The sequence below is a fragment of the Prinia subflava genome, chromosome 1 (genome assembly GCF_021018805.1).
Source record: "Prinia subflava isolate CZ2003 ecotype Zambia chromosome 1, Cam_Psub_1.2, whole genome shotgun sequence".
NCBI lineage: Eukaryota > Metazoa > Chordata > Aves > Passeriformes > Cisticolidae > Prinia > Prinia subflava.
The window spans coordinates 110,993,083-111,007,946 of NC_086247.1; positions in this window are offsets into that span (position 1 = coordinate 110,993,083).

Genomic DNA, 14,864 nt, shown 5'->3' on the forward strand with positions numbered 1-14,864 from the left:
GCTGGATCCTAAATGTTGTGTCTATTATTCCTCACTGTGCTTGTTTACTCTGTAACCAAAGACTGTCAGGGATGAAAATTATACTAATTTCTTCAGTGACACATGGACCAATCTAGTGGTCTGTTAAGCTGACTGAGTAATCTGTTCGTCAAAATGTGACGCCTGTGATTCATTCAACCTGCAATTTCTTAAGAAAATGAAAACAAGGATATTGTCAAAATTAGCTGTGAAGTTCTTGGTTGCAGGTATATGTGTTTGAACAGAGGCTGGGAAGAGGCATGATCAGAGAAGATTCTTCCTTCTGGAATTCATTCTTCTTTCCCTTCTAACACACTCCTGGTGCTTTGATTAAAGTATACCGTTAAAGACAGATTGTATCAGGATAGTTTTGAAATATATGTTTGTTCAATTTGTGCAGATGAATATGAATTAACAATACATTAATATGCTTCAGCACTAATGGAATCTTAAGATTTTTTTACTCAAAGTTTCTCTGTATGTAGGTAAGGACCAACTTTTACTCTTTGTTTCATATAAAAAGGGAAGATAATTTTCTCTCAGTTTAGCTTACACGATAAGAAATATAATCAAGTGGCTAGTAATTAGGATGATTAAGAGGCAAATTATTAGATGTGAAAAACATTTTTTCAAATAATCCTCTGAAGCATCCCTCATTGCAGTGCTTCAAGGCCTAACTACAAGTTGCTCCGCATTCTATGTAACCTTAGTGAACCTCAATTAACCAAAAATCCTTCTTAAGCAAACAGTTAAAATTCCTCAGATGTTGATTAATTAGATTGGAAATTCCCTCAAGCATTAAATCACTTGGTTATCTGAAATAGTTCATTGCCATTTTCTGCAAACAGGTAATCAAGCATATGATACAGTACAGATGTCCACTTGCTATTTTACTTAGTACCTCCAGAAATGAGCACTAAATTGGAAGCACCAAATTGGAATGAGCACTAAATTTTACCTAGTACCTCCAGAAATGAACACTAAATTGGAAGGAATACTGTAGCACAGTTATCTGAAGTTATAGATAAAGTGAACAGAATTTCTGTTTTCAAGACCTTGCAGCACCTAATGATGGTTTTAAATTATTCCTTACTCCTCAGGAGAAACATCTGGCCTACAGAGTTATCATGTTAGCCTTGACTCCATGGGCTAATTAGATGTTAAGCATAACTAACAGCTCAAAAAGAAAAAGCCTTCTCCCAACATTAATTCTTAAGAGAATCGTTTGAAGAATTTGTATGGCAAACCATTCCTGTGCAGGGTGCACAGAGGAAGTCCAAGAAACACCAGCACTGCTGATAATTTCCATTCGGCAAGAGAGCCAAGCACTGTGGAGATCAGGACTCTGCCACAGCCTGGACTGCAATGGCCATGTGTCTCTTTTAGGGAAACATCTGTGTCAAACAGCAATCCTCAGGGGCCATGCCTACTCTCTTGACTTAGCTGAGAAATGGAATCTTCCCTGTCCCAGGAGAGGCTGGTGTGAAGCCACTTTCCTGCCTGCTCTTCTGAAAAGCAACTACAAATTCCTTCTCTTAGCTATTGCTCAGGTTTCTTTTCCTTTTTTTAATCAGGATTATTTTATTTGTATACAATCACTGGTATAGAAAAAACTTCTAACCAGGACATCTCCATGGATGCTAATTTAGCACAATTATACTTAATGACTGAAGCTGCTTAACAGGGTTATATTCATTTAGTGATAAAGAAATTAAGTATCTCAAGCTCTTAGATCAGTGTGAAATGCTGAACTTCCATCACAAACAGAGATTCCAGTCATCATAAGGAAATAAATACCAAAGAGAGTAAATGCTGTCAGTAATCTCCTTATTGCTGTAGTTTTACTTTGATGGCTACTTTGTGTCATGGCAAGTCTTTTCAGATGGATTTTTGTGTCTCTTTATCAGGGTAACTGTTTAATTGAGTTGGCTGTCTACCAGTTCAGAGGATTCTTCTGAATTAATACTCAGAATTGTTTAGCTTTATCTAATCAGATGTGCAGTTGTGATGTTCCTGCATGTCTTTCAGTAACCTTATGTGTTGAAGAGTACAGGTTGGTGCAATGAAGATGTGTTGCAGATATTATACATTCTCTAGGGTACCAGACTGGTTTTTTTCCTTTTATATTTTATATGATTATTACAAATCACTACTGGAAGAAATCTATGTTTTGTTTACAGTAAATATTTATATATCTATGAACTAAATGTTTAGATTAAGAACAAGAAAATATGAAACTGAGAAAAGAAGGCCACAATAAATAAGGGAAAAGTGGCTAAATCACTATTAAAATTGCCCAGCAGCTAGGATGGCTGTTTTTTCCAGTGATACACCACCAATCCAAATCACTCTAGAATTAAGGGCACAAATTCAATTTCCATTGAGCCCTGCAGGTTATCTGCCACAAAAACTTGAGGAAGAGATGTGTTTTTGAGAGGGGGGAGAAAAAGTAAGAAGAATAAATTACTTCTAGAAAGGAATTAATGAATATTTAATGATAGCTTTACTTTCAGCAGCCCACGTGTAATTTCAAGACCTAAAACCAAAATTGGCTGTTCGTATGAAGATTTTCAGGGTATGAAAGAACAGAATGGTTTTCATCTTTTTTGAAACACCTACACTTGCCCCAGGGCACTCAGGACCCTGGATCTTGTACTGGAAGGGTGAGGAAGGAGAGAGAGTATCTGTGGTTACAGCCAAAGATTAAGTGGCCGTTGTGCAAGAGAATCCTGATGGTGTCATTGTCCCCCATCTCCAAGTCCACCCTCCATGCTCACTACAGCACCAGAAAAAAGGCATGGACATGAATCCTTTCCTGCCAGGTCTTCTCCCCTGCCTCAGTGATCCTCTGCTTCTGTGAAGGTATATTTCAGATAACAAAAAGCATTGAGAGAAAGCAGTGCACCATCTGTTCTGTGCTTCTTGAACTTCAGAATTCTTCCTTCATGACAGATTTTTTGGTTTCCTCTCTTTACCCACTAAACTCTTGAAGTGAGAATATGGAATTTCCTTCTTACACAGGAACATTTTTGGGAGTAAACAAACAGGCCCAGCTCTTCATCACTCAATAAGACTTTTAAGTTACCACTGTCTTCATCAGATAACTGCCTGTTATTGTTGGCTACATCATAGAGATATTTTCTCGAAGCATGTCACGGCTAGAAAGTAACCAGCTTTAGCTAAAAAGACATATTTTTGTGTGTTACTGTCTTCAGAGAAGGAATAGGATTATTTTGTGGCCTAGGAGTTGTCTGTATGTTCTTTGTACTTTTTGTCTTTCTTCCCTTGTTTTGCCATGGCTTTTTCAGGACCCATGTTGAGCATTTGTTCCTTGGTACATCAGCTCCAGGAGCTGTAAAAATGTAAGAGCACTGCTGGAAACGTCTCACTTTCTGAAATACATAGCAAACTGTATGCATTGAATAAAAAAAACATTCCAGCCTTCCTGGAGTGGTAGGACATGGGGCAATGGTGTTAAACTGAAAGAGGGATGATTTTGATTGGATTTGAGGAAGGCATTTTTCATTATGAGGGTGATGGGACATTGAGAAATGTTTCTGAGGGAAGCTGTGGATGCCTCGTCACTGGAAATGCTCAAGACCATGTTGGATGGGCTCTGAGCAACCTGGTTTGATAAAAGGTGTCCTTGTCCATGGCAGAGGGTTGGATTAGATGATCTTTAAATGTTTTTGTCAACAAGACATTCTGTGATTCTTGTAATTCAAATCATATTTCAGAATACTTCCAGTGTGGAAATGCCCCAAGAAGCAGAAGACCATGACTTTTCTAATACAAAATTATGTAAATTTGCTAGTAAAATAGGAAGGCTATGTACAAAAGATCAGCATGGAATCTTAATATAAATGATATAGAATCTCCTGAATATTTTCCTTGCTGAGTTTCTGAACTCTCTCCAAGCTGTTAATAATGCAAAGGATCTCAAATTATGAACCTGGTTCATGTTGTTTGCAGAAAGAAAAGGTGATATATTATTTACAAGAAGATCTATCAAATAAGATGTCAAATCACAGGTGGTTTTGTCCATACTGACAGGCTGCTGAGTGTATATACACCAGTTTCATACTTCAGTTTATCCTGATTCAATTTCATTCATAATTGACAACTGCATTTGCCTTTTTATATTTGCAATAAAATACCATGCAAACAAAATTTGTGAGTATACGTGCAGCGAATCTTGTATCAACACTGACTGGCTTCCAGATTTGGAATCAATTCACTGATTAGTTTGAGAGTGATTAATGTGAGTGCTTAATTTAAATTCCTGATTTAAAAACATTTATGGAAGGAGAATTGACAGCCTAAATAGCACTTCAAAGTGCTACAACTGTTCCTTCCATGGATTCTGCTTTTGTGAAGAGTGGGGGGATTAAGGTTTTTGCTCAGGTACAACATGCCATAAGGTGATGATGTTCAGATGCCAAATTTTTCAGCCCTTCTTGCAATAAGAAATGATAACTGTTAGCAAGTTTTCTGAGGAAAAACTGGAAGAAAATCCACTTGTTTTTAAAACTGAAAGGAACACTAAGCAATGTCTGAATAGGGTTCTAGGGTAAAATATTTCATTATACCTACACTCAGAATTTCACCCTGTTTTATGTACTCTACTTCCAGCTAGGACATGAAAAGTAAAATTGAATTTTGGGTTTAGATAATAAAACAAGTCCATGCAGAGAGTCCAACAGTCTCCTGGTGTAACTATTAATTCAGCGTGAATTTTCTCAGCACTGTCATGTCATACCTGGTGCTTTCCTTCTCTGCATATTTTTGTCTTGTATGGATGGGAAACCCATGGTCCAGGTCCAGCCACGGCTGTCCCGGCTGTCTGCTGTGCCATTCTCCAGGAGCAGTGCAGAAGGGATTCAGTGTAATGAATGTACCAATGGCCAAATGTCAGGGCTGACACTGGAAAAGAGGGGGTCTTGACACTAGGCCTGGTTTTGAAAGACATTATGAAAAAAAGAAGTCATAACATCGAAAAATGCTCTCTTGGATAGACTACGAAGAACCCTACAACATCAAATAAGTTCAATTATTTCTTTTTATTAGGACACAGCTGCATGCTCCTTCTTGAACAGATTAAATACATCTTTGACTGAACACATCCTCTTGTATCTTTGAACTCATCCAGATTTGGTTGTTTGCCACGAGATACTGCCTTCTGATCCTTCTAGGGCTCTTCCTTTCTCAAAGTCAAAATCACAGCAGCATTGTAATAGCTAAAATAAATTACTGAACTCTCTCATATCTTAATTTATGTATAAATATGATATAGAATGATATAGAATCATTGTTATTTGGTGTTTTCATCTGTTTAAATCTGCCTGGGCGTGGTGGAAGCAGACAGATTTCAAGGGGAAATGAGAAACGTGCCCAGCTGCATTATGGATTTTTCCCCTCTCTAGCTCCTTTCGGAAAGATTCATTGGTTAAATCCAACATGTGTGTAGCACTGTCTACTAAAGTTCCAACATTACTGTTTTGCCCAGGCAGAATTCCCAGATATTTGGAAGGTGCACAGCTCAGAACTGATGTTCTCCTTGGCAACTTCATTTTTGTGAACTGCTTTTACAGCCTATAGAAAATTCTCTTCTATTTCTTACAAGTATATGCACCATGGATAACAGTACAAATTTGTTGTGCTGCTCTGCTTATACCTGTCTAGGTAAGAAAATAAAATTGCCTCTTTTTCCTATTCACTACTTCAGGCTGCCAATAAAAATGAAAAATTACAGTAACCACACACCATAATTAGAAGAGATTTTCATTGTTTTACAGCAGTCAAGCAACATAGAGCTGACCTAAAGTGCTAAACATTGACATGGATTATATTCAAATTAAAAATTGATGGGAGAAACCCTCTAGACCTCATCATTAGTTCTTCTAAGGCAGCTCCCCTTTATTTTGAAGTGAATTGAACCCCATGGACTTGGTATGTAGAATCAGAGAGAATGAATTCTGGCCCTTTATTGCCTTCTGCCAATGGAAAAAAAATTTATATTCATACTTGACTAGCAGGCACACACAATAGTGCAATTTTGTTGGACTTATTCACTGTTCTCAGGAACACAAAAAGCACAGGTTCTTTTTCCTTTAAAAAAAAAAAAAAAGGGAAAAAGAAAAAAAGAGAGTAATTGCTCTGTAAAAACTTCTTCTTCTTCTTTTGGAATAAGCTCATGGCAATCCATCTTAATTTAAACTGTAAGGGATCTGGCTTGGGTCCTGGAATAGACTCTGGTTCCTTTTAAAACTGGGAAATTGCTTCTAAATACATTGAGCTGTTTTTTAGAATTTATGAAGTAGAACACAAATCTAAGAGCTGGCAACATTTAGTGGTAATGAGGCAATTCTTACATGAGAGAGTTCATTACAGGATCAGCTCATGTTATTTTCCAGCAGCTGGAAAACAGAATCTTTCACGGGCTGGGAAAGAAAAATCTTACTTTAAATTTATCTTGTGTATACCCTAATGCACAATTAGTATAAGATGGAAGCACAGCAGAATCCATCCTGCTGCTTCTAATGCAATGGGCTTTTTACTGAAGGAAGGATGGATGTTTTACTGAAGGAAGAAGTGATGTTTTCCTTGAACAGTGCTGTTGCCCCTGCTGACCAGCAGCACATGGGGAAGAGTGGATCTTAGCTGTGCTTTGCTCCTCTGCAAATGTTTTGAGAAAATCAACATGGCTCTTGTATGAGGCAGAACCTGTCCCTGCAGTCAAAATGCATAAAGACAAGGAGCTTGCCTGGCTCTGTGGTGCAAAGAAGAGAAATTTCCTTACACAGGCACATTTCTTAATAACCTGCCATAACTCTCCAAGTGCTCTCTCCTACTGTATCCAAGTCAGCTGCAATTCCTCACCAGTTACTGAGCTGGCTCCCACACTCAGTACTGGTGCAGAAGGGGATATTGGAGACAAGGACAAAAACTGCTTCCCCAGCACTGCGTTCCCCAGCCGCCTGAGGCAGCCGGCTGTCATCACTACTTCCCTCCTCCCCAGACAGGCATTATGCAAGGCTCAAACCTGCCTTAGGAGTGAGGCCACAGAAAACACAGTTAGGGAACCAGGACAGGTTGGGAAAAGATGAAAATGGCTGAAACCTATGAGGATTTTTTAAAGAAGGGCATCTATAAGAAGCTTATTTTCTTGCAGAGGCTTGCAAACCTTACATTAGCAGCCTGACTGAAGTCAACAGATAGGCAGGCTGGGCACAAACAGCAGTGTGAGTCAATGCCAGCAGTTATCACCATAATTCTTTGCCTCAGAAAGAGATGAATTATAGAGAACCACACAAGTTAGCTAATAAGCAATATTTTTTAAAAAACACGTGGTTTGCAGTGGCAAAAGTCAAGGAAGCTTGAAAACTCTTGACTGGAGTGTTGAGAAATCACAAAGTGCAATGTTAGACTGCTAAACCAAGATAAATTTTTGTTTCAGACAGAAGATGCAAAAACAGAAATCAAAAACAACAGGAAAAAATACTGAAAAAAATTAAAAAGCTGGCAGAAAAAGAATCAGGTATCTCAGCTGCAAAGAAGGCCAAACTTTGAGCTAGAAACAGATTGCCAAAAGAAGATACCCAAGCAAGTCAGCCAAGTATTTATTTTGGTTTATACCAATGCTTGGCCCAAAGCCCCAAACACTTTAAAATATACTATTTGAACAGTTAAGAGTATGAGTGAAATTGCACCTTCAGAGTAACTTTATAGTGACTTTAAGTTATTGTTGACCTTTAAAGAGCAACTACTAATGGTTTGAATTTCTGACACAAGTGAATAAGCTCTGAATGAGATGACAGAGAGAGAGAGAAATAAAATATACTCCAATAAACCAATACCAGTAGCTTTCCTGGTAAGAGCTTTTTGTTACTGAGTCAAAGAGGCTGCAGTTCTTGGCCTACAGCTCACCCAGGATGTATAGATTTGCAGCAAGTTTCTGGATGAATTTTTGCCTCCCTCTACAAGAATTCAAACTAGCTGGTAGTAGCAATTTCTGTCCTGAAATCCAATCTATAGCTCTAAGAGAATGTCATGTTGTCATGGCTCAGTGAGACCCCTTCACTGTTGTTTGCAAACAGATTGATATGGCTGAAAGTCAGGGTATGCTCTTCTGTGCTTGAGAAGATATAATTTAATAGTCTTGGACCCAATTTTACCCTAATTATAGGCAACAGAGAACTTTGCAGTGAAGTCAGTGGGCAGAAATCAAATCTCTTACTGTAGGCTGACAGACAAATAACAATCTGCTACATAGCAGAATGTGATTTACCCTGCATGCTAAATAATGAGTTTAAATAGCTCTCTAATATCAGGGATTCTACAGAATTGGAGGACCAGTGGACTAAGATGCATATACGACAATACATTGATATAAAAAGAGCCAACATTGTTTGGTGAACACCCTGGAAAGCATTAGAGATGCATTTCTTGAAGCAGCGAATAGACAACAGCACGAAGGAGTAGAGCCTTAATGGGGGAAAGGAAGCAGGGGAAGGAAGTTCTCCAAAGATTAATCTGCTATTATATTTTTAAGACCCCTTTGTTATCACCAGCTTAAAATTTGGTTTGCTTTGCTTTTTCTTAGTCTCTCGCTGTAGCCAGAACTGGCAGAAACATTGCAATCCTTGAAGTAAGTGCTGATAAAAGGAAAATCCACAGGGAAGCCTGGTGTGTGGCTTTCCAGGCGCTTTGCGTGCAAGGAGCGAAGCCGTGGTTAATTACTTGCCTCCAGCCACTCCTTAAAAGCTGAAGAGCTTTTCTTTGTATGGCTACAGTAGCCATGGCAGCTGCTCATTTATTAGTTACAGCACACATTAAAGGAGGCTGGATAACAAGACTGTGTGCAAGGTGAAGATGGCAAATTTCTATTAAAGAAAAAAAAAAAAAAAAAAGAGGCCAATAATCTGTTAATCTGTTTACTGAGAGCAGGTAATGGAGGTGCCAATCAAAACCCAAAGCTGTCACGCATTTCACCATTAGGGAAGAATGACTAACAACTGAATATTGCACTGAACTACATAATTGTGTTCTGATCTAACTACCCCTGGCATCTGATCCTTCACTAATGATGGGCCCAAGTCCATCATTTTTGTATCAAATTTGAAAAAATCTTTGACAATATTAGTTGTATTCAGCCCAGGATTTGGAGCTAAACAATCTGACTGCAGCAAGACAGAGACTCTAGCAGTGAATTTCCATGATATTTTACAGTTTCAGTGGGAAGGGTAAGAGTAGAGAAGAAAGGGCACCGTTTGCTATCACAATATAAACATCACTGCTTCTGTCTCTGCCAGAAAGCTGTCACTAAAAGAATAAAGTGCAACAGTTTTTAATGCTGTACGTCCACATGAGGAGATCATGAAGAGCAGTGATTCTGTTCTCAGTCCTTTCTCCTGTGGACAAACCCAGTATTACTGTGGTTGCTCTCATATGTGGGCCTGGAGAGCAATAATACTCAGTTATGGGACTGACCATAACTATTTCACTATCCTCTTGATAGGATAGCCTGACATTCCCATAACTAACCCCACTGACCAGCCAGGTATTCCCAGCCCTGCATCACCTCCCCAGAGGTTGCCATTCCAATTCTCCTGTCGCTTGTGTGTCAGTCAAACTTAACACCTGACTTCTCTCAGCAGGCTTTCTCCTAAGTGTACCTTTTCCTAAAGAGCTCACATCATCATCTCCCTTGCAAGGGAGGAATTGCTAGGAACTCGCACCTGCTAGCTGTTTTTTCCTGGGAAATTCAGTATTCAACCCCAGTTCTATGCTCTCTTTTGCCTCTACAATTCCAGCGAATGAGGACATGCATTTGCAACATGATACTCAGCCTTTTGTTGGCAGATGCTTTGAACAGTCTCCTCTGTGTCTTGATAAAATTATTTCCTACTGAGACAGGAACAAGTGGGGCATGGGAAACCAAAGCCCTGAAAATGGTGAGTTGTAATTGTTTTGGGAAGACAACCGCTTTCCACAAAGCCTGCCTATCTAAAACATGTTTCCAGAATGTGCTGGCCACTCTGTTAGACCCCCCCAAATTCTCATCAGCACACAAAATAAACAGCTGAAACACACAAACCTCTCAGCTTCCAGCAGAGGCCTGCTTCCTTGGAAACACTTGGCATTTCTGTGGGGTCACAGCTGAGACTGAGTTTGGATCTGGTGGAGAGCAGCTCATTTAGCACAGGGCTGGTACCTTTACTGAAGAACATGTTAAATCTGTGCCTTGGATTTCAAAGCAAGACTAAATAGTCACTTTATAAAATAAAATAAAATTAAATAATCAAATAAAATAACAAAAAATTTACACAAAGTGAAATAGAATTATTTTAAAATGAAAATAAAATAATTTAATTAAATATATAAGGTGTTAGGCATTGGAGCTTAGGTTAACTAAACTAAGGTACATGACAATAAAAAGCATGGTGTTTGGTACTGGAGCTGACTTAGTCCAATAAAAGATGACTATTAGCTGGCTTGTGGCTAATACAGAAGAGCCATTTCTGAGTCTCAGGCAGAGGAATCAAATGTAGGAAAGGGGAAGTTTACACAGTTTTGTTCCTGAGATTACAGAGTTACTCCAATTTCATTTGAAGCTCAAAACAGAGCAACATTCTCCTCAGTGAATCTCCACAGTTCTGTAAAAGAAAAAAAGCAAAGCATTCTTCCTGCTCCATTCCCCCTGCAAGGGGGTGGTTATAAGAACTATCCACAGCTTGCAGGTACGTTTAAGGCTTAGGTTTTTAAGGTATGTAATTGAACTCACCTCTACAATTCCCGTCTTTCAAATTTTAATTCCCAAAATTAAAAGTAGCTGCAGACACAGAAGAAAACTGCACCAGTATAACCTAATGGTGGCCATATGTGCTAGTGCAATTTAACTTGCTGTGTGGCAGAAATACTGAACTTGGTCTGAATGAAACATTAATAGAAGGTTGTGTACGGAAGCATCACACATGACTGGATGCTTCTAAGTACATGGTGTGGGAGTGCAAGGGACTGACATCTACAACACAATGTGTTAGTGACTGAAATCAACTTTGTTTAAAATAAATACCATTTTCCCCTTCCATATGGTCTCTTGCTGAGTTTTGTGAAATTAATTTTGTACATGTTGCTTTAGTAGAAGGATCCAGGAGCAGGTGATTCTCATTCCAAAACAATTGCCACATGACTACAGAACAAATCTGTCAGTACATCAGTCTGGAGACTAAACCTGAGGCAGTTCCCCTACCTTAGCTACTTTGAAAGAAAGTACTCTATAAATCATTTCTCTCACCTATTTAAGTCTCTAGGATCACTGCCATATTGCATGCAGTGAAGTCTTGCTAGATCAGCAGGACAGACTGTCACAAGATGTGATAGCACAGAATGGTGCTGCAGAATGTTTTAAAATGTACAAACATACTAATCAGGGGTGATATGCACAGATCTTGAATCCCTTTGCAAATTAGTAATTAAAAAGCATCATTCCTAGAAAGTCAACTGACATATTAATGAACCATTTTGAAAGTGAAAAATTACCCAAAATGCTGGCACAGAGAATCATAAGAAACATACAAATTTGAGCATTTCAGAAGCTTTGTTCTTATTCCAAGATGCTTTAGATTGAAGACTCATTATACCTCTTTTCTTCTTTTAAAGCAGTTTTGGTTTCACACAACATAAATATTTCCATAAGCCCTAGAATGAGTAAATAAGGATAAATTCTTTGAACTGAGGCAAGAACGTTGGAGATCCATAGGACACACCACTGAGCCCAAGCAGTTTCTAGGCAATTTCCAGTCCTCATCCATGATTTAAAGGAGACCTCTGATATGACAATGCTCTTTGCTTTTCTGTTTCTAAGCTCAGCTCTGCAGCAGCAGCAGAGTTCTGACATTTTCAAGAAATGATGAAAGGCATTGCATTTGCATAGATACCCAAGGATGTTTGCTTTAGAAGGGAAACAGATTTGGGAGATAAGGAAAAACATGACAATGTATTCAGCATCTTATATAACTTCTGTTAACTTCAGCATGATCAACAGCTAAAATTGAGTGTCTGTTTTTTCCTCTTGTATACTTCTGAATTAATGCTGACCAAAGATGCAACAGTGAAATGATAAGTTTTCCTTTCCTATTTGTTTATGATTTGGAGGAACACCTAAATAGTATATGACCTAAGAAGAAGAGCAGAAAAAGGAGAGCATACACACAATTCACTCTATTTTCCCATTTTATTGCTCTGAAGCCATAAATGCACCTCCTCCATTTGTTGTGGCCAGTTTAGCTAAACTTCAGATAAAGAGCATGAAAACGTGTTGTGGTATCTCTCTCAGCACCTGTGTGCACACACGCTGTACACCTGGCAGTACTGTGGAGGCTGTCACCCTGGCACAGATGGCTGAAAAACTGCCTTGAAGCATGACTCTAGCCCATCACAACCGTGGGCAATAAACATTTCTTAGCTTGGAGACAGCAGCTAACAGCCCAGCTCTGAGCAAAGTCTGCCTGCGGCAGCTACAAAGAGCCCTGGCTATAAAAAAGCCCTGCCCTCTTTCGGAAAGGGAACTTACCTCCTATGATCAAAGGCTGGAGAGCACAGCTAAACTGCAGGGGCTGACATGCAACTGAGAAAACCTTTCCACTTTAAATCCATTTACTTTTTCCATTAGAGAGAACAACACCTATGTAACTGTTCTGCACACAAGTCCATGGAGATTTTCTGACTATCCTTTTAGTAACTTACAAGACAATCAACATCCAATTTGCCAGACTTTTAGCAGCCACTCAGTTGTCTCCTTACACAGCTTTCTCCAGCCATGTTATGCCCTAAAATGAGGGAATGAAGTTGTAGGTGGCTAGGAAGGACCATACCAGGGTACCATTAGCATACTCTCTGTTTCAAACTCAAAAAGGAAGCACAATAGTCACTGCTCCACAATCCCTTCCCTACCCACTTTGACAGGAGCTAAACAGTGCTGTTTACAGTGTGTCATGGGTTAGCACTGGCCAGATGTTAGTGCACTCATGAATATATGTTTTTTTTTCTTCTAACAACTCCTGTGGGATGAGATCAGGAACAGAGCAGAGCAGGCTTAAATCTTGAAAACAAAAAAAAACCCCACCAAAACTTTATTAATTACATAAGAACAGAGACAGAAATACTCTTAAACACACACAGAGACAGAAATAAAAACTTCTTAGAACATTTCTTCTCCCAGTTTCTACTTCCCCACCTATTACTCTTCACAGACTAACCCTTGGGTTTTAGATCAAACAATCACTACTCAAAAACAAACTAATCTTCAATTCAGCAAGGGAGAGAGGAGTCTCTCTCGCACCACAGACTGTTCTCCAGAACACACAGGTCTACTCCTTATGTGTTCTCATGTCACCCGTGGCACTGCCCAGAGAAAGTCTGCCAGGGTGACACTCTCTTTTTCTTATGTCTAGCGCTCTCACCGCTGTCTCATAGGCAAAAACTACATACAGGGCTTTTTAAGGATACTTGCATGCCGAGCTCTTCCCTTTTTACCCAGGGGCCAGAGTTCTAGGAGCAGGTCTGCCCTGAGGGCAGAGAGTGCTACTTCACCCTCTCCCTCTCTTCTCTGCTCGCTACTCACTTCAAGTGCCAGTCACTGTAGCAAAAGCAAGGGGCAGCTGTATCTACCCAAAAATGCAGTTTATGTTCAAAAGAGACTCAAGTTCAGTCTATGGCTGACATTATGCAAGAAAAGTCCAGCTCTAAGGCTACTCTTCTCATTCTTCTATCGAGTTCTTTCTAATTATGCTTTATCATCTTGGTCCCAGGCTGCTTCTCTCTCTCCGAAAACCACCAGTCATGAGAATTAATGTCTAAGAAAAGTTTCTTTCTGCCAAGCAAGGGTTAACAGTTTCTTCTCAGCAGGGTGCTGCAGGCAGAAGCACTCCCAGGCTCGGCAAACCCCACGTGGCTGAGCACCTTCTCCGGAGTTTAGGGAGAAAGAGGGGGGTGAGAACACACAGAAGGCACTTCCACAGTTTTCTACCCCTCTATCCTGGACGAGGCAGCTCAGTTCTAGTCTTGTCCATTCTCTTCTCCCCCCCCCGGGCCCCAGCTTACTTTAGTTTCACTGCGTGGTTGTCTTGAGCTTGGCCACGTGGCTTCCCCCTCCCCCACTCAGCCCAGAGCTGAGCAGGGGAGAGATGTTTTTACTGCTAAAACCAGAACCTAAAAAAGGCTGACTCCCCCCAGACTCCTGCTTTTCACTCTTTGTATCCTCAGAGGCGTGTCTAAACCTTTGAGTGACCAACCCAGGTGCCAGCAGAAAAGCTGATCACTGATTAGACTGCCCACATCCCCCTGGAAAAATTCACCTCCTCCCTAACCACGACACAGTGTTACAGCAGGAAGCCAACCTGCCAAGCTTCTAGCAGAGCAGAAAACTGAGTTATGTGCCTTCTCTTCCAAATTCCCCTGGCACTTGATGCGTACTCTACCTGCACTCCAGGTAAAGGTCTTGTGAATGGAAGTCATGTCCAGATCATGGGATTCCAAAGGGAAAAAATGGCATGACAGCTATGACCCTAGAAGGAACTGTGCCTAGGCACCAGTCTAATGCCAGAAGGTTCGCTACTTCTCACTCTCCTCACCCTGATCCTAGTCCTAACCTAACCCTAGGCCTGGGCTAAGATTTCTGCCCTGGGACAGGCTAACTCTCCAGGTGTCCATTACTGATGTGAGAGTCCTGCTGGCAAGAAACCCTCACTAGGACAACCCAACCACTTGGGAGACCGCGTGATTAAGTGACCTTACACATGGCTGGTGGCAATCTCGTCTCAAGCAAAGTTTTGAGTATACAGGCA